The sequence below is a fragment of the Phyllobates terribilis genome, unplaced genomic scaffold, assembly GCF_046119375.1.
Source record: "Phyllobates terribilis strain yellow unplaced genomic scaffold, ASM4611937v1 Scaffold_5__5_contigs__length_657084704, whole genome shotgun sequence".
NCBI lineage: Eukaryota > Metazoa > Chordata > Amphibia > Anura > Dendrobatidae > Phyllobates > Phyllobates terribilis.
In genome coordinates this window covers 573,765,574-573,791,334 of record NW_027362765.1, presented here as the reverse complement: position 1 = coordinate 573,791,334, position 25,761 = coordinate 573,765,574, and the positions used below count along the sequence as shown (strand labels likewise).

The 25,761-nt window shown below is 44.8% G+C and overlaps 1 protein-coding gene and 1 long non-coding RNA gene across 2 annotated transcripts in view; one reads left to right on the top strand and one right to left on the bottom strand.

Annotated features, from left to right (window-relative positions):
- The window catches only part of MACROH2A2 (macroH2A.2 histone), a 49,942-nt gene extending 30,444 nt beyond the window's left edge, over window positions 1-19,498 (bottom strand). Inside the window, exon 1 of the mRNA XM_073685952.1 lies at window positions 19,256-19,498. The gene's annotated coding sequence lies outside the window, so the exon portion shown is untranslated. The remainder of the gene's footprint in view (window positions 1-19,255) is intronic.
- On the top strand, window positions 18,755-23,204 carry LOC141273697 (uncharacterized). Its single transcript, XR_012322123.1, has 2 exons — window positions 18,755-19,083; window positions 22,670-23,204. It is a non-coding gene; the product is annotated as an uncharacterized lncRNA (long non-coding RNA).
- The last annotated feature ends 2,557 nt before the right edge of the window (window positions 23,205-25,761 follow it).

The window sequence follows — 25,761 nt, the reverse complement described above, 5'->3', positions numbered from 1 at the left end:
ATAGCCTTGGGTTACGTTCCCACGATGAGCTTTTGATGTTGCAGATTTCCTGCATCTATTAGGCCACGTTCACATGTTGAGTATTTGGCGAGTTTTTTTTACCTCAGTAAAGAACAGTATAATAGAAACACATCATCACTTCTGTATTTTTCATCCATTCCTGGCTTTGGCTTACAAATACTGAGGTAAAAAACTAACCAAATACTCAATGTGTGCTCGTGGTTCCCATGATGAGTTTTTGTTATATGTTTTCATAAATATGCAGCTTAAAAAAACTTAAGTAACCGATTGATATAATGGGTGTAGAAAATCTGCAATATCATAAACTCACCAAAAGCTCATTTTGGGAGCGTAGCCTTAGGGGTTTTCCCACGAACTAAATCCATGGCTGTGTCTGACTGTGCAGGAACATGGCCTGATCATACCACAGCTCCTGGGCAGGGGGGGGGGGGGGACGCAAAAGAGAATACACTGACATTACAGCAGAGGATCACAGAGGATTCATTGTGTGAGGTAAAATATTGTATAAAAACAGGCAGGGAAATATTTTACCTCACAAAATGACTCCTCTGCGATCCCCTGATGTAATGTCTGTATTGTCTTTCGCTCCCCCCCCGTCCAGGAGATGTGGTATGTTCCATACACGGTCAGACTCAGACAATTATTAAAATGATCTTTTGCTCATGGGAAAACCCCTTTAAGTAAATTACTTGCATTTGTTCCATTCTCTTTTTGGCGTGTCATGTTCTGAATAAAGCTGGGATTTGGCTTTGCAAAACTTTCTTCATTAAGTCACATGCGGATTACATGCGGCTTTATGGGTTTCAGCAGCGGAAATGCACTAATAACACGTGTGCGTTTTTTTACCTGTGGAATTTCTGCCTAGTGGAAAAGTCCACACATAAAGCTCCGTGTACTCGCAGGAGAAATGGACATGATGTGGATATTAAACGCACTGCAGATCAGTTTACACAGAGTAGAAAAAGAAGCAACGGTGGGCAGGAGATTTCTATCCATCCACGTCGCTGGAACTATAAGACACAGCATTTCCAATGCAGCGAAAATAGCAGCTTCAAAAACTCATTGTGTCCGGGTACTGAGGTACTGCAGCTTAGGCCCTCGCACAGCAATGGGGCTGAGCCGCGTACCCTGCAGTGTGCCTTCAGGCCACAGCCCCACTAGCAGTATTTGGTCAGTATTTTTTCTCAGGAGTGGGTGATAAATGCAGAATTGGTGCACTTGTTTCTATTATACCTTTTCTCTGATTGTTCCTCACCTGGTTTTGGCTCCCACTCCTGAGAAAAAATACTGACCGAATACTGACCAAATACTGATAGTGGGGCCGTGGCCTCAGGGAGTGGTTCTGCATTTGAAAATGACCCCATATTCCTGTGACCAGGGCCTTTCTTGTGATTGGACCCTCATGATCAAAAATGAACAGCATATCCTAGGAACATGTCATTACTGTTATGGAAATTCCTTTTACAAGATATCTAATAGGATGAATTGTCCGAATGGCCACTGCAATTATTAGTGTGCCCTTTATACAGTTTTATTATCTTTACATTTGAAAAAAAACAAACAAAACAAAACTAGGTATAACGTGAAGTGAAAGAGAGAAGCATGTTGTATCATAAAGGAAAAGGTTATGTACGAGAGGCTTCCTCTAGCGTCGTTACCCAATGCTCGGGGTGCAGGAGCTCAGGATGTGGGTGCGGTTACGTTTGGGCGACACTAACAACTCTCACAGGGCACGTTTCCCAAACCCAGAAATGAGCAGCAATACCTGTGTGCTGCTAGTACGACAACCTCTAATTAACCTACACAGTGAAATCTCTCTACTCCACGGAGGGCCGAGCCCTTCAGGTAATATAGAGATTCTGAAATACGGGAAAGGCAGGATGGGATGTGGCATAACGCCACCAATCTTAATTCACAATTAACATATGTTTATTCACCTTACATATGCAATATATTAGTTCAGGTATTGTTAGGTACTTGTAAACAGGGCTGTGGAGTCGGATTCGTGGAGTCTGTGTCCATTTTGGTGGAGTCGGTATAAAATGGACCGACTCCGACTCCTACAATATATAATAAATTGGGTACAGTAGTTCAATGCGGTTTGTTGGGAATATTTTTTCATAAGAATTTGGGAAAGTTATGAAATGTCCTATAAATGTCTGTCCTAGTCCTGATCTAAGGGTCTAGACTTTTAGCGGAGATTAATCTGTGCTACAGTAAATGTATCACTTAAACATGAGCCAAGTATGAGGGAGTCTGAGTCGTTTAGTCGGAGGTTTGGCTTAATGACTCCACAGCCCTGCTTGTAAAGATGTGGCAGAATTCTTTTACATATCACCTGACATGTAGCCAGACATTACGATGAACCGGCCGGTAAAGTTCCTCACACACGTTAGGTTTAAGAGAACCTGTCAAAAAATAAAATCAAAAACCCAAAGTGTTCTTTACCTGCAGCCATAGTGGCAATCTACAGGTAAATACTGTTTAATAGGTGAGCAGGAGTCCAATCGGAAAGTGTGGCTGTGAGAGAACATGTAGTCCTTCTCCATGCAACCGCCCACTTCCCGTCATCGGGGCAGCACTCACTACATGGAGCGGAGGGAGTGATCACAGCACTGACCGGTCCACTGCCCTGATGATAACTGGAAGCGAGCAGTTGCAAGGAGAACAAAACGTCAACTTCTCCCTGCAGTTGCACATGTTTTAAATGATATTTACATGCAGATTGCCACTAGGGCTGCAGTTGAATACAGTTTTCTTTTTCCATACTGACAGGTTTCTTTTAGGGCTCATGCAGACGAAAGTATTATCGGGCGAGTGTGATTCAACAAAATATCACATCACACTCTGACCAATGTTATGCTATGGGGCTGAGCAAGTCTGATTCTTTTCTCGGCCAGAGCCGGTCTGGGGAAAGAAATTGCAGCATGCTCAAGTTTAATCACTTGGCCATGCAAGTCAATCAGTCCATGGAAACCATCAGACTGCACTCGGATGACATCTGAGTGCAGTCAGATTTCCATGGACCAATCGAATGGAAAAGATGGAGAAATCTCCTCATCCATGAAAATCGGATCCAACTATGATGAAATTTTGATCAGAGTGTGATTTGCCTAATTTGTGATTCTCTTGGATGGACTATGTACTTGTGTGACCCCAGCCTTAAAGGGGTTGTCCACTACTAGGACAAACCCTTCTTAAACTAAATGTTCAGCTCTGAGAAAATAATAACACCTATACCTCTCATGCCATCTTCATTCCAGCGGTGTCGGCACTCGCTCTCCCCGAGGCTGTGATGCGTTGGAATGACATGTGATCTGGCGCCTAATCAGTGCTGGCGTCCCTATCCCCGCCTTCAGACAAACTGAACATGAAGTGGAAGCCAGGGCTGCAGCTGATCTCTGACTTCCTCCATGTTCAGTTGTACAAAAGCAGAGACAGTGATGCCAGCACTGATTAGGCGCCGGGTATCACGTGTCGTTCCACTGCATCACAGCCCCGGGACCGCGAGCGCCGACACAGTTGAAAAGGAGCCGGCACGGGAGGGGAGTATAGCGGTTTTTATTTTATCTGGGTCGAACATTTAGTTTAAGAAGGGGTTGTCCTACAACCCCTGGCAAAAATTATAGAATCACCAGGCTCGGAGGATGCTCATTCAGTTGTTTAATGTTGTTGAAAAAAAGCAGATCACAGACATGGCACAAAACTAAAGTCATTTCAAATGGCCACTAAACAAGAAAGTTAAGAAACACTAAAAGAAATTAAGATAAAAAACTTGGTAATCAGTAAGGGTAGTTTTTTTCAGACCAAGCAGAGGGAAAAAAATTATGGAATCACTCAATTCTGAGGAAAAAATTATGGAATCATGAAAAAAAAAAAAAAGAAACAAAAGAACACTCCAATACATCACTAGCATTTTGTTGCACCACCTCTGGCTTTAATAACAGCTTCCAGTCTCTGAGGCATGGACTTAATGAGTGACAAACAGTACTCTTCATAAATCTGGCTCTAACTTTCTCTGATTGCTGTTGCCAGATCAGCTTTGCAGGTTGGAGCCTTGTCATGGACCAATTTTTTCAACTTCCACCAAAGATTTTCAATTGGATTGGGATCCGGACTATTTGCAGGAATGTTTTCACAGTTTTTGCTCTATGGCAGGATGCATTATCATCTTGAAAAATGATGTTATCATTCCCAAACATCCTTTCAATTGATGGGATAAGAAAACTGTCCAAAATATCAATGTAAACTTGGGCATTTATTGAAGATGTAATGACAGCCATCTCCCCAGTGCCTTTACCGGACATGCAGCCCCATATCATCAATGACTGTAGAAATTTGCACGTTCTCTTCATGCAGTCATCTTTATAAATCTCATTGGAACGGCACCAAACAAAAGTTCCAGCATCATCACCTTGCCCAATGCAGATTCGCGATTCATCACTGAATATGACTTTCATCCAGTCATTCACAGTCCACGATTGCTTTTCCTTAGCCCAATGTAACCTTGTTATTCTCTGTTTAGGTGTTAATGATGGCTTATGTTTAGTTTTTCTGTATGTAAATCCCATTTCCTTTAGGCGGTTTCTTACAATTCCGTCACAGACATTGACTCCAGTTTCCTCCCTTTCGTTCCTCATTTGTTTTGTTGTGCATTTCCTGTTCTGGAGACCTATTGCTTTAAGTGTCCGGTCTTGACGTTTTGAGGTCTTCCTTGGTCTACCAGTATTTTTGTCTTTAACAACCTTCCCATGTTGTTTGTATTTGGTCCAGATTTTAGACACAGCTGACTGAACAACCAACATCTTTTGCAACATTGCGTGATGATTTACCTTCTTTTAAGAGTTTGATAATCCTCTCCTTTGTTTCAATTGACATCTCTCGTGTTGGAGCCATGATTCATGTCAGTCCACTTGGTGCAACAGCTCTCCAAGGTGTGATCACGCCTTTTTAGATGCAGACTAACGAGCAGATCTAATTTGATGCAGGTGTTAGTTTTGGAAATAATAATTTACAGGGTGATTCCATAATTTTTTCCTCAGAATTGTGTGATTCCATAATTTTTTCCCTCTGCATGGTCTGAAAAAAAATTACTGAGTACCACATTTTTAATCTTGATTTCTTTTAGTGTTTCTTAAAGCCCTAAAGTTGCCATTTGAAATGACTTTAGATTTGTGCCATGTGTGTGATCTGCTTTTTTTCAACAACATTAAACAACTGAATAAACATCCTCCGAGCCCAGTGATTCCATAATTTTTTACCAGGGGTTGTAGTAGTGGGCAACCCCTTACTGGACTGTGGCGTATTACTACGCCCCAGGCCATCACTCCCGGGTTCAGTGAAGCTCCAGCGCTGAGCCCGCACTGAACCGGGCACATGTCAGCTGATTCTTATAGCTGACATGTGCCCGCAACAGCCACGGGTGGAATCACGATCCACCCTCGGCTGTTAACCAATTAAATGCCGCTGTCAATCTCTGGCAGCGGCATTTAACATTGCCGCGCCTGAATCGCGGCATGAGCCCCGCCGATCGGTGACACCATCACGTGATCGCGGGTCACAGATGGGTTGGCATGACAACCCAGGGTCTGCAGCAGACCCCTGTGGTTATCATGTCTCACTTGCTATGAGCGCCACCTAGTGTTCGGCACTCATAGCACATGAGCATTTCTGCTTCACAGAACAGAGCTGATCAGACAACTGCAGGTTCTAGTCTCCTATGGAGACTATTGAAGCAAGCAGAAAGTGGAAAAAAATGTTTTTAAAAATATGAAAAAAATAAAAAAAATATAAAAAGTTTAAATCAGCCCCCTTTCGCCCCATTCAAAATAAAATAATTATAATAAAAAAAAAAGAACACATACACATATTTGGTATTGCCGCATTCAGAATCGCAAGATCTATCAATATAAAAAAATAATTAATCTGATCGGTAAACAGCGCAACAAGAAAAAAATTCTAAACGTCAGAATTACGTTTGTTTGGTCGTCTCAACATTGAAATAAAATGCAATAACAGGCGATGAAAACATCACATCTGCTCCAAAATAGTATCAATAAAAACATTAGGTCGACATGCAAAAAATAAGCCCTCACCCGGCCCCAGATCCCGAAAAATGGAGACGCTACAGGTCTCGGATAATGGCGCCATCTTTTTTTTTTTTTTTTTCTCACCACTTAAATAAAAAAGAACCTATACATGTTTGGTGTCAACAAACTCCTAATGACCTGGAGAATAATAATGGCAGGTCAGTTTTAGCATTCAGTGAACGTGGTAAAAAAAAAAACAACTGTGGAATTGCATTTTTTTTGCAATTTCACCGCACTTGGAATTTTTTTCCTGTTTTCCAGCACACAATATGGTAAAACCAGCGATGGCGTTTGAAAGTACAACTCGTCCCGCAAATAAATAAGCCCTCACATGGCCATATTGACTGAAAAATAAAAAGGCTATGGCTCTGGGAAGAAGGGGAGCAAAAAATGAAAACGCAAAAAAGGAAAATGCTCCGGTCACGAAGGGGTTAATGTCAGCAGAACCTCACTATTTCAACAGGACTGGTAGACCATCTAATAAATATCTATGGAGACCTGCACCAGACAGATGAGGTCATGGAAATGATGAACTGGGCTTCATTCCCTTTTGTTATAAAAAAAAATCATTTGTGGTGGACAGAGGTGAGGTAGCAGCTCACTCCTCTCTTCCCACGGAAACGCATACATGCACAGTTGAGCCAAATGTACATATGTATGGGGGGAGGGCAATCAGCAGTGATAGCTGTTAGCTATATGAGCTTGCTCAACTTACAGCTTACTGATGTGTACGGGCAGCCAAAAGAGATGGTCCTAAAATCAAGATCAGTGCTCTGAAGTGTCCCGTTGGAATGAAGCAGTGGCCACTTCATTCATTGTTTATGAAGCTGCTGAAGATAGCCATGGCTTCAATAGCAGCCCCACAGACAATGAATGGAACAGTGGTGTGTAAGCACATCTACCACTCCATTCTTACAGGGCCTTTCAGAGTCCCATTCTCCTAACGATTGGACTGCTAGTGATCAGGAAGTTTTCCTATCCTGTGAAAAAATGATACCATGTGGAGGTCCAACAAACTCCTTTGAGGCTGCAATGTATTTCAACAACCATAAGCTCTTACATATTTTATTTCTTTGACACATAAGTCACAGCTATCTCAAAATGAGATAGACATTTTTAATTTAAAAACATTTATTAAAAACTTTTCAAACTACCTTAACTTCCAATTTACTAATATATGGGCAAATTTATATTTTGGGTAGAAATCCTCTTGAAGCTAACTAGGAATTATGAAAAAAAGGAATTATGTTATAGAGTTATCGTCATGGAGTATAACTGGAGTCACTTAAGAAATATGGAAGGCTAAGGATAGAGTTTCTCTTTTAGTGCCAGGAAAACAATAGGCACCAATTCAGGATTAAGCAAATGTCTGTGACAAAACAGTGCTCAGTCTTTACAATGGGTGAAAAAAAGCTGCAATGAATGTGCAGGAAAGCATTTCATAGAACATCTAGGCACTGGGTACAATCATTAGAATAGCCAAGAAAAAGGAAAAAAAAAAAAAATCACTCTTTAAGACCAGACCAGAGATTGAAGAGGATAGTAATTTAGTGCCAAAAATAGCTGAATCAACAGACACTTGGAAAATAAGGACTCTCTAGGGAACACCAACCACTTGGGATGGAACTTGAATGTCAGTCGAGGCGTTACCTTCAAAATGAACCCGGCTCTTGTTTCCTGCAGTTGAAAAGATTCAAAAAGCTTCCTGAGGCCTTCATACATAGCCATGAACAGCAAAGCCCACTGATCATCTCAACATATCTGCATCACAGATTCCAGGTTGTCAGTCAAACTAGATGCACCTCGTGGGAACCCAACTGACCACATTAGAAGTGATCAAGTATTATTCCTTTTATTTTAGAATGTTAGCAGTTGTTTATTAAAAAATAAAAAAGAAAGAAAAATGTGCGCCTGGAAAATCTAGACAGACACTTTCCGGCACAGCACAGCCTATTCACATGAAATGAGGGAAGAAAAAAAAAAAAAAAAAAAAAAAAAAAATCACATTTTACTCGCACCAAAGTTATTCAGCGAGGCAGTGCAGATCTGCATATTTTTTTCTCAGCTGTATTCAGCATGAGGGGAAAAAAAATGGCAGCATGGTGTGATTTCACTCCAAAATCGAATGGGTGTGAGAAAAAAAATTGCACGCCATACGTACCATCAGTATAGCATCTGATTTTTACATTATAATTCTGTAGGATAGGAAACTGTAAATGCTTCTGTAAAAAATTAATAACTGCTTAGTAAAAAAACGGATTGTATAAGGACAGCTCACGGATGACAAGTGAGAAAAAGTCGTCCCACTCTCCTGGATGAGAATGAAACCGATTATTTATACGCAAGTGCGAACGAGGCCTAATAGAACCTACCGGTTTCCATAAGAGAGTCCATCTTCACCCTGGGATTGTGATCCTGGGGCTCCCTCTGACTGCGCTCATTCCCTGCTGCTAGCACAGACACAGCACTGTCACTTTTTGCAGTGGCTCAATTAACCCCCTACATGTTGCAGTCAATAGCAACCTCCGGCATGTAAGAGAAATTGTTCCTTTGGACTCTCCACTAACTTCTCACAAGATGATGACTATGGCAACCACAGGCCTAACAATTTCCTAGTAATGGAAGGCCCTTCTTCATGTTTGGCCTCGATAAAACATTTAGACTCCCCTTCCGTGCTGGCGGTGCTCCAGAGGTGTCCCGAGGCTCATGTGCGGTTCTGGTACCCAATCACCACTAGCGTCACTGAATAGGTCATCAAGAGGAAATGGGAGCTGCGGCTGCTCTCTCCCTCTCCTTAATTACGAATACGTCTGAAGGAGGAGACAGTGATGCCAGTGGTGATTAGGTGCAGGAACACTACTGGAACGGCGCCGGCACGGGAGGAGAGTATAAGCTTTTGTATTTTATTGGGGGAAAACATGGGGAATGAGAATGGGTTGTCCTAGTAGTGGACAACCTCTTTCCGGTCGGTCACAAATCAAAGCATAATATATCATGTCAGTGTCTGGCTAATGCATTGTACTACGCAAGGCCACGTTCACACGTTCAGTATTTGGTCAGTATTTTACCTCAGTATTTGTAAGCCAAAACCAGGAGTGGGTGATAAATCCAGAAGTGGTGACGTGTTTCTATTATACTTTTCCTCTGATTGTTACTCTCCTGATTTTGGCTTACAATTACTGAGGTAAAATACTGAACGTGGCCTAAATAGTATAGTCTATTATCTATGCAATCAAAGGATCGCATGTTCACCTCGTCTTGTGGGACTGATAAAAATATTTAAATGTTTTAAAAAAAAAACAAAACCTACAGCTAGTTATGCAAACAATAAGTCCTTACATAGAACTGTAAAGCAAAAGAAATGAAAAAGTTATGGCCTTCAGAATATGGTAACCTATAAAGAAAAATGATTTTTTTGTGCAAAAGTGGTAAACCATAAAAAAAAGGTAACAACATGGGTTTCACTATAATCATATCATTTATCCTGCATGCTGAATGCCAAAGAAAATACAGAAGAGTGCTAGAATTGCTGTTTTTTGGTTCACAGATGCTACCAAAAAGTGTAACAAAAAATTATCAAGACTAATGTACCCAAAAATGGTACCAGTAAAAACTACAGCTAGTCTCGCAAAAAATAAGCCCAGGTCAGTATATGGAAAAATAAAAAAGTGACGAGTCTCACTAAACAGTGCACATAAATATAAAAGCTGTGCCGAGCAGACCTTGGTTGCACGATAGGTGTCGTGGTCAAAGTCGCTGAGTAGACCTAACCTAAGGGGTTCGGAGAATGTCAGAGGGGCGTGCAAAATGTTCACATTCTGAGCTGCTTCTGGCTAACAGGAAATATGATGGAAATATATTGTATACCTTTATAAGCTAGTGTGCCAAATTTGAGATAAAAATCTATGAATTTTAAGTGGATGAAATGAAATAAATCTTCAAAGTGTAGAAAACTAAACTGTGCGCAACGATAAATGACATCTTACTGCTTCCAAGAGATTCATAATGGTTCACACCCTCGGTGACAGGGAACATGTATATCCGACTGTACTGAAGTGTGTGCGCAGTCCACATTTCTACATTTTTGAAGATTTATATCAGTTTATTCAATTTAACGTATAAAGTGGAAGAAGTATGAATTGTGGCACGTTATTTTGGAAAGAAATACAATATATAGCCACAAATTTTGGATAGTTATGTTAGCCAGAAATGGTTCAGAATATTTACTTTTTGTACAATGCTCATATTACCAGAAAATGACTATCCAAATATATTGGTTACTTGTATTCCAGTTCTCTGTCGACTAGATTACACACATTAGGTTTTTTGCTTTCTGTTTTTTTCTATAGGCCCTGTGCAACAACGGCAGACAGGCCCTGTCCAGTCTAATAGTTCTGCTAAGACAGAAGCTCCTTGCTGCTTTAGAGGCGGAAATGGGCCCTCTTATATCTTGGGCCCCTGTACAGCTGCACCAATAATATGTCCGCCCCTGGATTTCCCCTTTCAACCCTCAATTTCTGGGGAATGGGTCTGGAAACTGTACATTACTTGCAGCTGCCATAAAGAAGACACACTATCTATAATATAACCGAGGATGCATGTCTCTGTCTGAAGCCTTTATAGACTGGGCATGCATGACGCGCAGTCTGGCTCCAGACAGAAGTCCGCATCCAGCTGTTACAGGTAAGAGGAGTGTATGGCCCCGGAGATCGCGGTATGCATAGACACTGAACGCATACTGCGATCTCCGGCGCCATACTTACCTGACCGGGAGGAGCGTTGCCGCGGCGCCTCTCTTCGCCGGAGACCCAGGCATGAGTGAGGCGTCGGATCGGCGCATGTGCTATCCGGCGCCATTTTACTGAAGACACATTTGCAGTGTGCCTTCAGCAAAATGGCGCCTGACAGCTGCGCACTCCTCCCCCGGCCTCCGGCAGAACAGGACACAGAAGCACTGGAGCACAGAGAAGAAAGGTGAGTATAAGTGTTTATTTTTTTCTATGTGTGTACAGCGTGAAAGGGATGAGGGGTACCACGCACACCAGGATGCAGGGGTGAGGTGGGCCGCCACGCACACCAGGATGCAGGGGTGAGGTGGGCCGCCACGCACACCAGGATGCAGGGGTGAGGTGGGCCGCCACGCACACCAGGATTCAGGGGTGAGGTGGGCCGCCACGCACACCAGGATTCAGGGGGTGAGGTGGGCCGCCACGCACACCAGGATTCAGGGGGTGAGGTGGGCCGCCACGCACACCAGGATTCAGGGGGTGAGGTGGGCCGCCACGCACACCAGGATTCAGGGGGTGAGGTGGGCCGCCACGCACACCAGGATTCAGGGGGTGAGGTGGGCCGCCACGCACACCAGGATTCAGGGGGTGAGGTGGGCCGCCACGCACACCAGGATTCAGGGGGTGAGGTGGGCCGCCACGCACACCAGGATTCAGGGGGTGAGGTGGGCCGCCACGCACACCAGGATTCAGGGGGTGAGGTGGGCCGCCACGCACACCAGGATTCAGGGGGTGAGGTGGGCCGCCACGCACACCAGGATTCAGGGGGTGAGGTGGGCCGCCACGCACACCAGGATTCAGGGGTGAGGTGGGCCGCCACGCACACCAGGATTCAGGGGTGAGGTGGGCCGCCACGCACACCAGGATTCAGGGGTGAGGTGGGCCGCCACGCACACCAGGATTCAGGGGTGAGGTGGGCCGCCACGCACACCAGGATTCAGGGGTGAGGTGGGCCGCCACGCACACCAGGATTCAGGGGTGAGGTGGGCCGCCACGCACACCAGGATTCAGGGGTGAGGTGGGCCGCCACGCACACCAGGATTCAGGGGTGAGGTGGGCCGCCACGCACACCAGGATTCAGGGGTGAGGTGGGCCGCCACGCACACCAGGATTCAGGGGTGAGGTGGGCCGCCACGCACACCAGGATTCAGGGGTGAGGTGGGCCGCCACGCACACCAGGATTCAGGGGTGAGTGGGCGCCATGCACACCAGGATTCAGGGGTGAGTGGGCGCCATGCACACCAGGATTCAGGGGTGAGTGGGCGCCATGCACACCAGGATTCAGGGGTGAGTGGGCGCCATGCACACCAGGATTCAGGGGTGAGTGGGCGCCATGCACACCAGGATTCAGGGGTGAGTGGGCGCCATGCACACCAGGATTCAGGGGTGAGTGGGCGCCATGCACACCAGGATTGGGGGTGAAGGGGCGCCATGCACACCAGGATTGGGGGTGAAGGGGCGCCATGCACACCAGGATTGGTGGGTGAGGAGTTCCATGCATACCTGGATTGGGGGTGAGGGGTGCCATGCATACCAGGATTGGGAGTGAGGGGAGCCATGCATACCAGGATGGGGATGAGGAGTGCCATGCATACCAAGATAGGATGGTGGGGACAGGATGGGGGTAGCACAAATACCAGGAGGGGGGCAGCACATACCAGCATGGGAGACTATAAAAATGCTCGCCACCTGGGCGTAGAACGGGTTCTATAGCTAGTACTATATACTCTGCAATACAGGAAGATGATAAAATGGTGAGAAGGGGGAATAGGGGACAGATCCCAGAAGCAAATGCATCTAAATATTTGCCTTTAGCTAATAACTTTTTGGCTGTTTTCTACCAATGGAAACTCTTTCTCCACTACTAAAGCAATACAGCTGGCTCTTATAGTGGCCTAACGGGCCGCAAATTCTACAGTCATGATACAGTTGTGGACAAATGTAATAGAAAGATGAAGCCGCTGATGTGGAATCTGCACAGAGGACACACGTTCTCTAAGTGATCATAGGATTATTTACCAACTGGAGTTTTCCATCAGGATCGGTATTTGCCTTTTATAATTAAGGCGAAATTCCAAATAGAACATCAGCAGATGTTAAGGAAACCCAGATCACTTTAATAGCTGGCCGTGCCTCATTAGGCAACAGTAAGCGTGGTGGGAGGGTAAAGGACCCTGCAATACCCTGCTAAACGTGTTATACAGCTCTGTGCCCCTCTGTGCTTATGGCAAACCTGCGGTGAATTTTACTAGTTTTGGTGTGTATTGTGCTACAGATTTTATCAAAGATTTGTCCTACAAAAGGCTGAAATCTGATTTCTCAGTTAAAATCTACAACATGTCCCTATCATTCTACACAAATCTGACTTAGGCTGTGTGCCCACGATGCGGATTCAATGAGTTTCCGCGGCGGTTTTTCCACTGCGGAAATACATTAAAATTGCTTGTCAAGAAGTCTGCCATGTTTCCCAATGATAATCTGCATGTGCTGTGCACATGCTGCAGAAATTTCCACTGCAGATTATCATTGCGTAAAAATCTGCAGCACAACCAATATGGGTGCGTTTTCGCGGCGAAATCGCGCCCATAGACTTGCATTGAACCACAGCAAACCCGCATGTATATATCTATGCTGCGGTTCAATGCGCGGATGATACCCGGGTTGGGAATAGAGGAGACTGCTACTCCTCTCATCCGACCCGAGTACCATCGTACCCGCAAGTTAAAAAAAAACCTATAAAGTAAAAAATAAAAAAAATTATTCACACTCACCTCTCCGGGGGCCCCTGGTCTCCTCCCGGCGGCGATCCTCTCTCCTCGTCGGCCCGCGGTGTACTGCCAGGACCTGCGTTGACGTCATTTATCAGCTAATGGTCACGTGACCATCAGCTGACTGCTGACGTAATCAATCAGCTGATGGCCGCCTGACCATCAGCTGATAAATTACGTCACCGCAGATCCTGGCAGTACACCGCAGGCCGCCGGAGGAAAGAGGATCGCCGCCGGGAGGAGACCGGGGGCCACTGGAGAGGTGAGTAGAAGGGTTTTTTTTTTCTTTTTAATTCTTTATTATTTTTTTTTTTTTACCATAGCTGCACCATTTGAAAGCAGAACTCAAGTCATGCATGGATTTATTTTGTGTGACCAACTTATATTGTCAAGCCCTTTTCCAAATGCATTTGAATGATGCTCAAAAATCGCATGCATAAACGCATGTAAAATCCGCATGCATTTTTTCTGCCTGGGAGAGGAAAAAACACTCAGGAGATTTCTGCTTCAAATCTGCATCGTTGGCACATTTATAGTAGACAATGAAAGTCTCTTTCACCTTCCATAAGCCTGTAGTTCTCTGTTTCTTGTCTGCAGACTTTTGTGGATGTTAAATAAGAATAAAGAGAAAACTTTTGTTTCATTATCTGAGATAATTACCTCTGTAATGATGTGTAAGTGCACCAAAATACTTCCTGATCACAGTCTTCCCCAGTTTCCAGTGCCGCTTCGGTTCTGGTTCATGTGACCTGCAAACTAAGGCCACGGCCCCACTATCAGTATTCGGTCAGTATTTTTTCTCAGGAGTGGGAGACAAAACCAGGTGAGGAACAATCAGAGAAAAGGTATAATAGAAACCAAGTCGCTTTCTCAATGAATGTCTATGGAGCGTCATTCTGAGACTCCATAGGCTTACACAGAGAAGTAGCACTGCCCCATGCAATATTCCTTGTGTGAGCTGGCATGTGAGAGCAGAAAACATCTGGAAACTAGAAGATTGCCATTGGTAAGTATAACACACCTACACTATATTACAATGGTAATCATCAAGACTTCTTCAACACCCTCGCTCCCTAACAGTCTAATGAAAAACCATACAAACATCACAAAGATCAATAACGCTGTGCTCCTTATTATACTAATGTGTGAGCACACGCGCCCATTATTGCCAATTTTCCACAGGTCCAAAAGGTTGATGTGGGTAAAAAAAAAAATATTTTAAATCACAGCATGCACAAGTTTGGTCAAGACTTGTGCTTGTAAAAAGCAGGCAGTTTCTGCACTCATCTACTATGCAGATAAGGACATGGAGCCAATGTCATCCGCAATTTAAGGACATAACAGGCCCAAGTTTTAGTATGGCTGCCTGAACCTGGGTTAAGAGACATGCCATCTGTGACAGACTGCAGCAGTGGCCAGTAACCTTGGCGATGAGCGGTGTACGATGGAATTAGGAATCACTCAACACACTGGAATTTAAAACATGATGTTGAAAAAAAAAAAACCCTTTAAAAAAGAAAAAAAACATAACTGTATATTTCATGTAAAAGAACATCGCAAAAAAACATTAAATAAAAAATACATTTTAGTGAATAAACCTAACAAATCCATAAACGATACCATTAATGACATTTAATTTAAATGGGTTTTCCAATTTCAAAAATCCCTTCTCCAATGTCAGACTCGGACTGGACAGCAGGGGGATCAGGTGAATTCTCTGGTGGGTCGCTGTGCAGGAGTCAGCCATTTGCCCTCCAATATGAGCAGTAGTTGGCCCATTACAATAGCGATTTTAGCATCACTTGGAAAAGTGCTTGACAACTTGTTCACACTATATAAATCCATGCAACCGGCATAGATTTATAGTAGTGTGACCAAGTTAGTTAAAAAAAAAAAAAAGAATAAGAATGGTGAAAAATAAAAATTATACTTCCCTTCCGATGTCCTCCCGGTGTTTTCTCCGCTCCGTCCGGTGTCTTGGGCGGCTCGCGGTGTTGTGAAGGACCCATCAGGTCACATGACTCAATGACGTCATGGCAGGTCCTTCACAACACCGCGAGCCATACAGCAGCCCAGAGGGAGGTGAGAAAACACTGGGAGGACATCGGAAAGTATAATCTTTATTTTTTATTTAAAAAAAGAATTTAAACAGGTACTATGGTACCCAGGTCTGAATGAGAGTCTCTTCTTCTCCAGACCCGGGTACCATCCGCACATTGAACCGTGTGATATCCGCTTGTGCAGATGTAGTCATGCGGATGTCACGCGGTCCAATGCAAGTCAATGGCGGCGATTACGCTGCGTGTCCGCAAAATTAATGGACATGCTGCGTATTTTTCCGCAATGATAATCCGCAGCGGAAATTTCCTCAGCATGTGCACAGCACATGCGGATTATCATTGGGGACCATGGGGCACGTATTACCAAGCGTTGTTTAAGCATTTTCGCTGTGGAAATTCCACGGCAAAAACGCTTGGAAAAAAAGCAGTGGGCACGTAGCCTTATAGGACATTTCATAACTTTCCCAAATTCTTATGAAAAAAATATTCCCCACAAACAGCATTGAATTACTGTACCCAATTTATTATATATTTTTGGGCTCTGACTCCAACTCTACAGCCCTGCTTTGGAGTGGCCTAGTCAAAGTCCTGACCTTAATCCGGTTGAGATGCTGTGACATGACTTTAAAAAGGTAGTTCATGCTCGGAAATCCTTCAATGTGGCTGAATTACGACAATTTTGCAAAGATGAGTGGGCCAAAATTCCTCCAGAGCTTTGTAAAAGACTCAATGCCAGTTATCGCAAACTCTTGATTGCAGTTGTTGCTGCTAAGGGGGGGGGTGGACCAACCAGTTATTAGGTTTTGGGGGGCAATCATTTTTTCACACAGGGCCCTGTAGGCTTGGATTTCTTTTTCCCATATTAAAGACCTTAATTTAAAAACTGCATTTTGTGTTTACTTGTATTATCTTTGTCTATTATTTAAATTTGTTTTGTGATCTGAAACATTTAAGTGTGACAAACATGCAAAAGAATAAGAAATTAGGAAGGGGGCAAACACTTTCACACCACTGTAAGTGGCTGAAACAATAGCAGACATCTCTGGTGCGGTGATGATGGACTAAAGCTAATTTGGTCATTTTTAATCTGCCAAAGCTAAAACAAAATGTAATCATAGAAAGATGTAAACAGTGAAATTGTTAACAGAAACTAATTCTATTGTGCACATATAATTGTTACAATATTCCAAGCAAAAAGATGGCCAGAAACTTTATTTTTTAATATTATTTGTATTGAAAAATCTATCAGATGACAAAATAGTAAACGCTGCACAAATAACATGAAGAGGTGACAGCATCTGTTTAGCCATGTTCTTCACTACATCAGTCACCCTGTCAATCTTCATTGTGATCTGAGAAAATTATACAGACACTTCAAGTGGCCGGGATTAGTTATAAGACACCAAGAAAAGGAACGCATTGCAAAGCTGAAGTGCATAGTGCGTACCACAAACACTAAACAATCAAGACCAGTTTCAGACCCTCCAGATACAGATACGAGGAGAGTTCATTAAAGATTTCCCCTGACCCACTAATATTTATCACAGAACACTGAAACTTCACGTGTAATGATATGTCTCTATAGGTTACGTGCCAATTTGCAACTCAGAACTGATAACAGTCTTGATTTTACAGGTGCTGAATTGGTGTGAGGTTTGATAATGGACCCAGTGGAATACAGAGCAGTCATTAAGTTCCTTTACTTGAAAGGCCGCACACCAAAAGAGACGTTTGATGAGATGAAAGAGGTTTATGGTGATGATTCCCCATCATATGATGTAGTCAAGAACTGGCATCGTCAATTGAAATGTGGTCAGACTTCGGTGCAAACAGCTCCAATTCCAGGGCGACCCCACTCTGCTATTGATGAACACACCATCCAGCAAGTGGAGGTCAACATTCTGAAAATTGCCGTGTAACCATTCGCCACCTAGCCCAAAATGTCAAGATTAGTGTTGGGTCTGTGGAAAAAAAATCATCCAAGACCATCTTCACATGCATAAGGTATCTGCTCGCTGCTCACACCTTTCCAGAAGCAGGAAAGAGTCAAATGATCTCAGGCTCTATTGATGATGTGCCATGGAAACCAGGAGGACTTTTTCAACAGACTGATCACACAAGATGAAAGCTGGGTCCATCACTATGATCCTGAGACTAAAGTCCAGTCTATACAATGGAAGCATCATAACTCACCGCCTCCACAGAAGGCACGTGCCCAACCCTCGGCAGGTAAGGTCATGCTCACAGTATTTTGGAACCAGCACGGAGTAGTATTGATGGATTTACTAGCAAAGGGTACCATGATCACTGGGGCATACTATGCTTCACTGCTGCGGAAATTGCAGGAGGCCATCAAATCCAGGAGACATGGTGCTCTTCAAAGGTGTAAGCCTTCTGCAAGACAATGCACCAGTTCACAACTCACATGTTGCCCAAATGGAAGCATGCTCCTGTGGCTTTTGAAATTCTACCGCATCTCCCTTATTCACCCGACCTTGCACCATCGGACTTCCACCTCTTTCCAAAAATGAAGTTATTTTTGAACGGCAAACATTTTACAGATGATGAGACTCTGACTTTCGAAGTCACAAAGAGGCTTTTGGAGCAACCTGTCGACTTCTACAAGCGAGGTGTTTACAGCTGCTTACAGAGATGGGAGAAGTGTGTGTCCCTAGATGGCACCTATGTAGAGAAGGACTAATAACTGTGCCAAGTTTCATTGCTCACAGTCCACAGGAAGTGGGTCAGGGGAAATAAGTAATGAACGCCCCTCGTAGCATGGCAGAATGAATGACCACGGCACGGCACGATTACACACAATGGCCCGCCACACAAGATGGCAGGAGCCATGGGAAACCCCCAAAAAACAGAAAGTTGCTTTGGAAAGTGTTGGTCTCTTTAAGAGGCCTAACTTCAGGACCAGCCACACCAAAGTCTGCAAATCCGGATTATCCAGAGATATAATGTATATAGACGAGAGGTACCTGACAGGTAAATGGCCCAGGAGCACCGCCTCATAGATCAGAAAGAAAGGGTGTATATAGATATACATACATTATAGATATACACCTATATTATAGATATACACACGCACATATATATTTATTAGGAATCCTGGACGCAAGAGACCAGGCAGATCGGGGAGGTGAACACGGACCGTATTCCCGGCGTACAGCAGAGGCTCAGCCATCCCGCCGCTTGCCGGGGTCATTGTACCCGAGGGCGGGAAGGCGCAGCGGACATTCCATGGGCCATTAGGGCGCGCACACACAGGAGGTGTGCTAGAGAAGAACATGGCAGCTGCTGCGCTCAGGCCAGAGGTGGTCGCACTGCAGTGGGGCCCCAGCACACGGCGGAGGTGAGCAGCCCGGGTGGGGGCCTTGCATAGACACGCACTGCTGCTCGGGGCTCTATGCCCGGCGCTTCTCCTCAGGGGGCGCGTCCCCTTTAAGCGCCTGGTATTTTTCCGTTTGATCCGGCGCGGTGCGGAGCAGCAGCCATTCATTGACAGCGCCGTGCTCGCCGCTTACCTTTGTGTGCGCCTCCCGGAGATGCCCGGCTGCCACCCGCAGAAGGCCGGCTCCTCGCCGCTATTGTTCCTATTGTTATTGTTTTGTCTTCTGTGGCCTTTTCTATTATTTTCCCTCCCCCCCGCCAGTGTGTAAATGGAAGCTCTGAAAGCTGATAGTAAAACAGGGAGGAGGGAGGCAGCGAGCAGGGGAGAGGAGGGAGGCGGCGCTACGGACACGTTCAAATCCACGGCCTCCCCTAGGTGGAGCTGTGCGGGCCGTGATTGGTGGCCGCTCTCCGGCCTCCTGCGGGACTTGCGCTGTGACTGGAGGAGGACGCTGCTCAGCGCTGCGGGGCTGCGGCGCCCGGGATCTGCTGGCACAGCTGTTCTCTATGGCGGCCTGCTGAGCTGGAGACCTGTTGTCCCTCATTGTCCCCCTCTCTCCGCCCCATCAGCTGCACACAAACACTTGAGTACGCGAGCGGGCGCTGTCAGTGCCAGACTCCAGTCTCCAACGCCCCGCCCACTAGCAGTGATGTCAGCGGGCGCTATCCGTGAGTGTCGGCCTCCAGTCTGGCACGCTCCGCCCACTAGCAGTGACGTCACCGGGAGGTCTTTAAACCTCTGATAGGTCGGTATGCACTTCCTATCCTGCCGGTGACCGGGAGCAAGGAAGGGGCTGCAGGCTTCTATATATCCCTTATACTGTGTGCAGTAGTGGGAGAGCTGCTGGGAGTTGTAGTGTCACCACAGCCGGACAGGTCGTGTCTATTACTGATCTCTGCACTGTCTGGGGCTGCTGGGAGATGTAGTGTCAGCACAGCCGGACAGGTCGTGTCTATTACTGATCTCTGCACTGTCTGGGGCTGCTGGGAGTTGTAGTGTCAGCACAGCTGGACAGGTCACGTCTATTACTGATCTCTGCACTGTCTGGGGCTGCTGGGAGTTGTAGTGTCACCACAGCTGGACAGGTCATGTCTATTACTGATCTCTGCACTGTCTGGGGCAGCTGGGAGTTGTAGTGTCACCACAGCTGGACAGGTCGTGTCTATTACTGATCTCTGCACTGTCTGGAGCTGCTGGGAGTTGTAGTGTCACCACAGCTGGACAGGTCATGTCTATTACTGATCTCTGCACTGTCTGGAGCTGCTGGGAGTTGTAGTGTCACCACAGCTGGACAGGTCGTGTCTATTACTGATCTCTGCACTGTCTGGGGCTGCTGGGAGTTGTAGTGTCAGCACAGCTGGACAGGTCATGTCTATTACTGATCTCTGCACTGTCTGGGGCTGCTGGGAGTTGTAGTGTCAGCACAGCTGGACAGGTCACCTCTATTACTGATCTCTGCACTGTCTGGGGCTGCTGGGAGTTGTAGTGTCGGCACAGCTGGACAGGTCACGTCTATTACTGATCTCTGCACTGTCTGGGGCTGCTGGGAGTTGTAGTGTCAGCACAGCTGGACAGGTCACGTCTATTACTGATCTCTGCACTGTCTGGGGCTGCTGGGAGTTGTAGTGTCAGCACAGCTGGACAGGTCACGTCGATTACTGATCTCTGCACTGTCTGGGGATGCTAGGAGTTGTGTCAGCACAGCTGGACAGGTCATGTCTATTACTGATCTCTGCACTGTCTGGGGCTGCTGGGAGTTGTAGTGTCAGCACAGCTGGACAGGTCATGTCTATTACTGATCTCTGCACTGTCTGGGGCTGCTGGGAGTTGTAGTGTCAGCACAGCTGGACAGGTCACGTCTATTACTGATCTCTGCTCTGTCTGGGGCTGCTGGGAGTTGTAGTGTCGGCACAGCCGGACAGATCACGTCTATTACTGATCTCTGCACTGTCTGGGGCTGCTGGGAGTTGTAGTGTCGGCACAGCCGGACAGGTCGTGTCTATTACTGATCTCTGCACTGTCTGGGGCTGCTGGGAGTTGTAGTGTCAGCACAGCTGGACAGGTCGTGTCTATTACTGATCTCTGCTCTGTCTGGGGCTGCTGGGAGTTGTAGTGTCAGCACAGCTGGACAGGTCGTGTCTATTACTGATCTCTGCACTGCCTGGGGCTGCTGGGAGTTGTAGTGTCGGCACAGCTGGACAGATCACGTCTATTACTGATCTCTGCACTGTCTGGGGCTGCTGGGAGTTGTAGTGTCGGCACAGCCGGACAGGTCGTGTCTATTACTGATCTCTGCACTGTCTGGGGCTGCTGGGAGTTGTAGTGTCAGCACAGCTGGACAGGTCGTGTCTATTACTGATCTCTGCTCTGTCTGGGGCTGCTGGGAGTTGTAGTGTCAGCACAGCTGGACAGGTCGTGTCTATTACTGATCTCTGCACTGCCTGGGGCTGCTGGGAGTTGTAGTGTCGGCACAGCTGGACAGATCACGTCTATTACTGATCTCTGCACTGTCTGGGGCTGCTGGGAGTTGTAGTGTCGGCACAGCCGGACAGGTCATGTCTATTACTGATCTCTGCACTGTCTGGGGCTGCTGGGAGTTGTAGTGTCGGCACAGCTGGACAGGTCGTGTCTATTACTGATCTCTGCACTGTCTGGGGCTGCTGGGAGTTGTAGTGTCACCACAGCCGGACAGGTCGTGTCTATTACTGATCTCTGCACTGTCTGGGGCTGCTGGGAGTTGTAGTGTCGGCACAGCTGGACAGGTCGTGTCTATTACTGATCTCTGCACTGTCTGGGGCTGCTGGGAGTTGTAGTGTCCGCACAGCGGGGGGCACAGATTTCACTCACATGGAGGGAGTGTGCGGGGAAAGGCTTCTCTTTTTGCCGCATTCAATATTTTACATCCGTATTCCAAAACCAGGAGTGGGTGATAAATACAGAAGTGGTGACGTGTTTCTATTATACTTTTCCTCTGATTGTTCCTCTCCTGGTTTTGTCTTACAGATACTGATGTAAAATACTGAATGTGTGAATGCGGCTTTACGTGAATTCCTGGCTGGTTGGCTGCCCTGGCAGTGTGGTGCATTCCTCTCTGGTTATCTGACCGCTCATGACCTTACATAGTCAGGGCTCATTCACACTTCAATGATGTATATTTTCTGTACATAAAGCGAGTGTCTTGGATTAGTTTTTTATGACTGTTAGGTTCTTCAGATTTTATCATCAGAGTTTCAACAGGGTGCGTGTGTGCGTGTGTGCGTGCGTGTGTGCGTGTGTGCGTGCGTTTTCTCACACTTTCTCCTATCGAGCACAGCGGAGGGATGTATGGCATGGAGTGCTGTCCCACTCTTGCTTTTTCTCCTTCCCGTGCACAAGGACGAGTTTGATCTGTGACCTGTGTTGCCATCTGTGGAGAAAATCCAGATCCGTCCATAAAAATAGGACACATTTTTTTTTTTTTGTCCTGTCCATAAAAAAAAATGTAAGGTATCTGTAATTTTTTTGAAGCTAAAGGAAATTTTGATTGTGATTCTCATTTATTTTATAGTGAATGCAGCTGATGTCTTTATATCTGTCTTGGGCTGCAGACATGGATCACTTACAATCATAATGATTTATTATGGTTTTCCAATGTATTGTTTTGGAATACTGTCCAGAAAAATTAAAAAGTCAAGTTGGCAACCCTGTCTGTGACTCGGATCAAAATCTGACGTGCCTCTGTTTTGGTGCTGACCACTCGGTCTACAATAATACACCGCGATGTGAACAGTCCTGGTGCTATTTTATTTGTGAAGAACATGAAAAGAACTTTTATGTGAAAATTAAACCATCTCTCACATATTACAATTGAAAAGACAGGAGTCCATCACTTTCATCCAAGGAATATTGAATGAAGCCAAGCCTGTATCTACCGCCATAATGCTTTAACTAATCTGCTGGAAAAGACTTATTTCTCCTCCTGATCCTGAGTGACGATCAACCGACCAACATTCAGAATGAGCATTTGATACATTTACATAAATGCTTATTTTCCTTTAAGAATTAATTTTGTTGAAAATGTTAATAAAAATGATTGGAAAACATGTTTTTTCTTGTGTCAATTGTATTTCTCCACTTGACTGTGGTCAGTTGTCCTGGCAGTGACATTCCCCAGCTACTCCTGTGAGTATCTATTGGACAGGGCAGAAACCTCCAAGCTTTGGCTTTCAGGACATGCTGAGAATTGTAGACTGCCAGCAGATGGAGATTCACAGGTTAGAAACAACTTTTATAGGTGAATAAATTATAATTATATATATATATATATATATATATTATAATTATTTTATTCTACCAGTAAATAGGTATATTTATGTAAAAACAAAAAGTACACATATTTGGAATCGCCATGTCCAGAACGACCCAACCTATAAAACTGTCACGCTAGTTAACCCCTTCAGGGAACACCGTAAATAAAAAAAGACCTAATAAAACGCCATCAAAAATTAAATGGAAATAAACATGGTATAGCTGGAAACATCATCGTGTCCTGCAAAAAATAAGCCGCCATACAGCTCCATCAGTGGAAAAATAAAAAAGTTATAGCTCTCAGAATAAAGTGATATATATATATATATAATTGTTCTATGAAATGGTTTTTATTGCCTAAAAGCAGCAAAACATAAAAAAATATATATAAATGAGGTATTACTGTAACTGTACTGACCCGAAGAATAAAGCTGCCTTATTACCACACGGTGAACGACATAAAGTAATTTTAATCAGGATTTATGTGCAGTAAGGTGCTTATCGACGTGATACATATAAAATAAAACTCAGAAAATGGAACAATCTCAGCAAGTCCTAGTGGGGTCCTGTTGGAATGATCCAGGTCAAGTGATCCCTTACATGGGATAGAAGAAGGGGGGCATCATAGGAGAGCCACAAATTTCCCTACAGTATGTCCCAAGGGTTAATTAGAACGGTGCTCCGGGGTACTCCCAGACCGTTTCATCTATGATTCTTCAGGGAAGACTGAGACTGGAGGGGGTACAGTAACAGCTGAGATGGCTGAGATATACAATTCCCACTATACACTGTGTGCAGAATTATTAGGCAAGTTGTATTTTAGAGGATTATTTTTATTGATCAACAACTATGTTCTCAATCAACCCAAAAGACTCATAAATATCCAAGCTTAATATTTTTGGAAATTGGAGTGTTTTTTTTTTAGATTTGGCTATCATAGGAGGAGATCTGTTTGTGCAGGTAACTATTACTGTGCCGAATTATTAGGCAACTTAATAAAAACCAAATATAATCCCATCTCACTTGCTTATTTTCACCAGATAAACCAATATCCGTGCACAAAATTTTGAAATAAACATTTCTGACATGCAAAAACAAAAACCAAAAAGATTAGTGATGAATATAGCCACCTTTCTTTATGATGACACTCAACAGCCTTCCATCCATAGATTCTGTCAGTTGCTTGATATGTTTTCGATCAACATTGCGTGCAGCAGCCACTACAGCCTCCCAGACACTGTTCCGAGAAGTGTACTGTTTTCTCCTCCCTGTAGATCTCACATTTTATGATGGACCACAGGTTCTCTATGGGGTTCAGATCAGGTGAACAAGGGGGCCATGTCATTATTTTTTTCTTCTTTTAGACCTTTACTCGCCAGCCACGCTGTGGAGTAGTTGGATGCATGTAATGGAGCTTTGTCCTGCATGAAAATCATGTTATTCTTGAACGATACCAACTTCTTCCTGTACCACTGCTTGAAGAAGTTGTCTTCCAGAAACTGGCAGTAGGTCTGGGAGTTGAGCTTCACTCCATCCTCAACCCGAAAAGGTCCCACAAGTTCATCTTTGATGATACCAGCCCATACCAGAACCCCACTTCCACCTTGCTGGCATCTGAGTCGGAGTGGAGCTCCCTGCCCTTTACTGATCCAGCCTGTGGCCCATCCATCTGGCCCATCAAGAGTCACTCTCATTTCATCAGTCCATAAAACCTTTGAAAAATCAGTCTTAAGATATTTCTTGGCCCATTCTTGACGTTTTATCTTATATTTCTTGTTCAAAGGTCGTCGTTTTTCAGCCTTCCTTACCTTGGCCATGTCCCTGAGTATCGCACACCTTGTGCTTTTTGATACTCCAGTAACGTTACAGCTCTGAAATATGGCAAAACTGGTGGCGAATGGCATCTTGGCAGCTTCACGCTTGATTTTCCTCAATTCATGGGCAGTTATTTTGCGCCTTTTTTGTCCAACACGCTGCTTGCGACCCTGTTGGCTATTTGCCATGAAACGCTTTATTGTTCGGTGATCACGCTTCAAAAGACTGGAAATTTCAAGACTGCTGCATCCCTCTGCAAGACATCTCACAATTTTGGACTTTTCAGAGCCTGTGAAATCTCTCTTCTGACCCATTTTTCCAAAGGAAAGGAAGTTGCCTAATAATTAAGTACACCTTATATAGGGTGTTGATGTCATTAGTCAACACCCCTCCTCATTACAGAGATACACATCACCAGATTTACTTAATTGGTAGTTGGCTCTCAAGCCTATGCAGCTTGGAGTAGGACAACATGTATAAAAAGTATCATGTGATCAAAATACTCATTTGCCTAATAATTCTTCACACAGTGTAGAA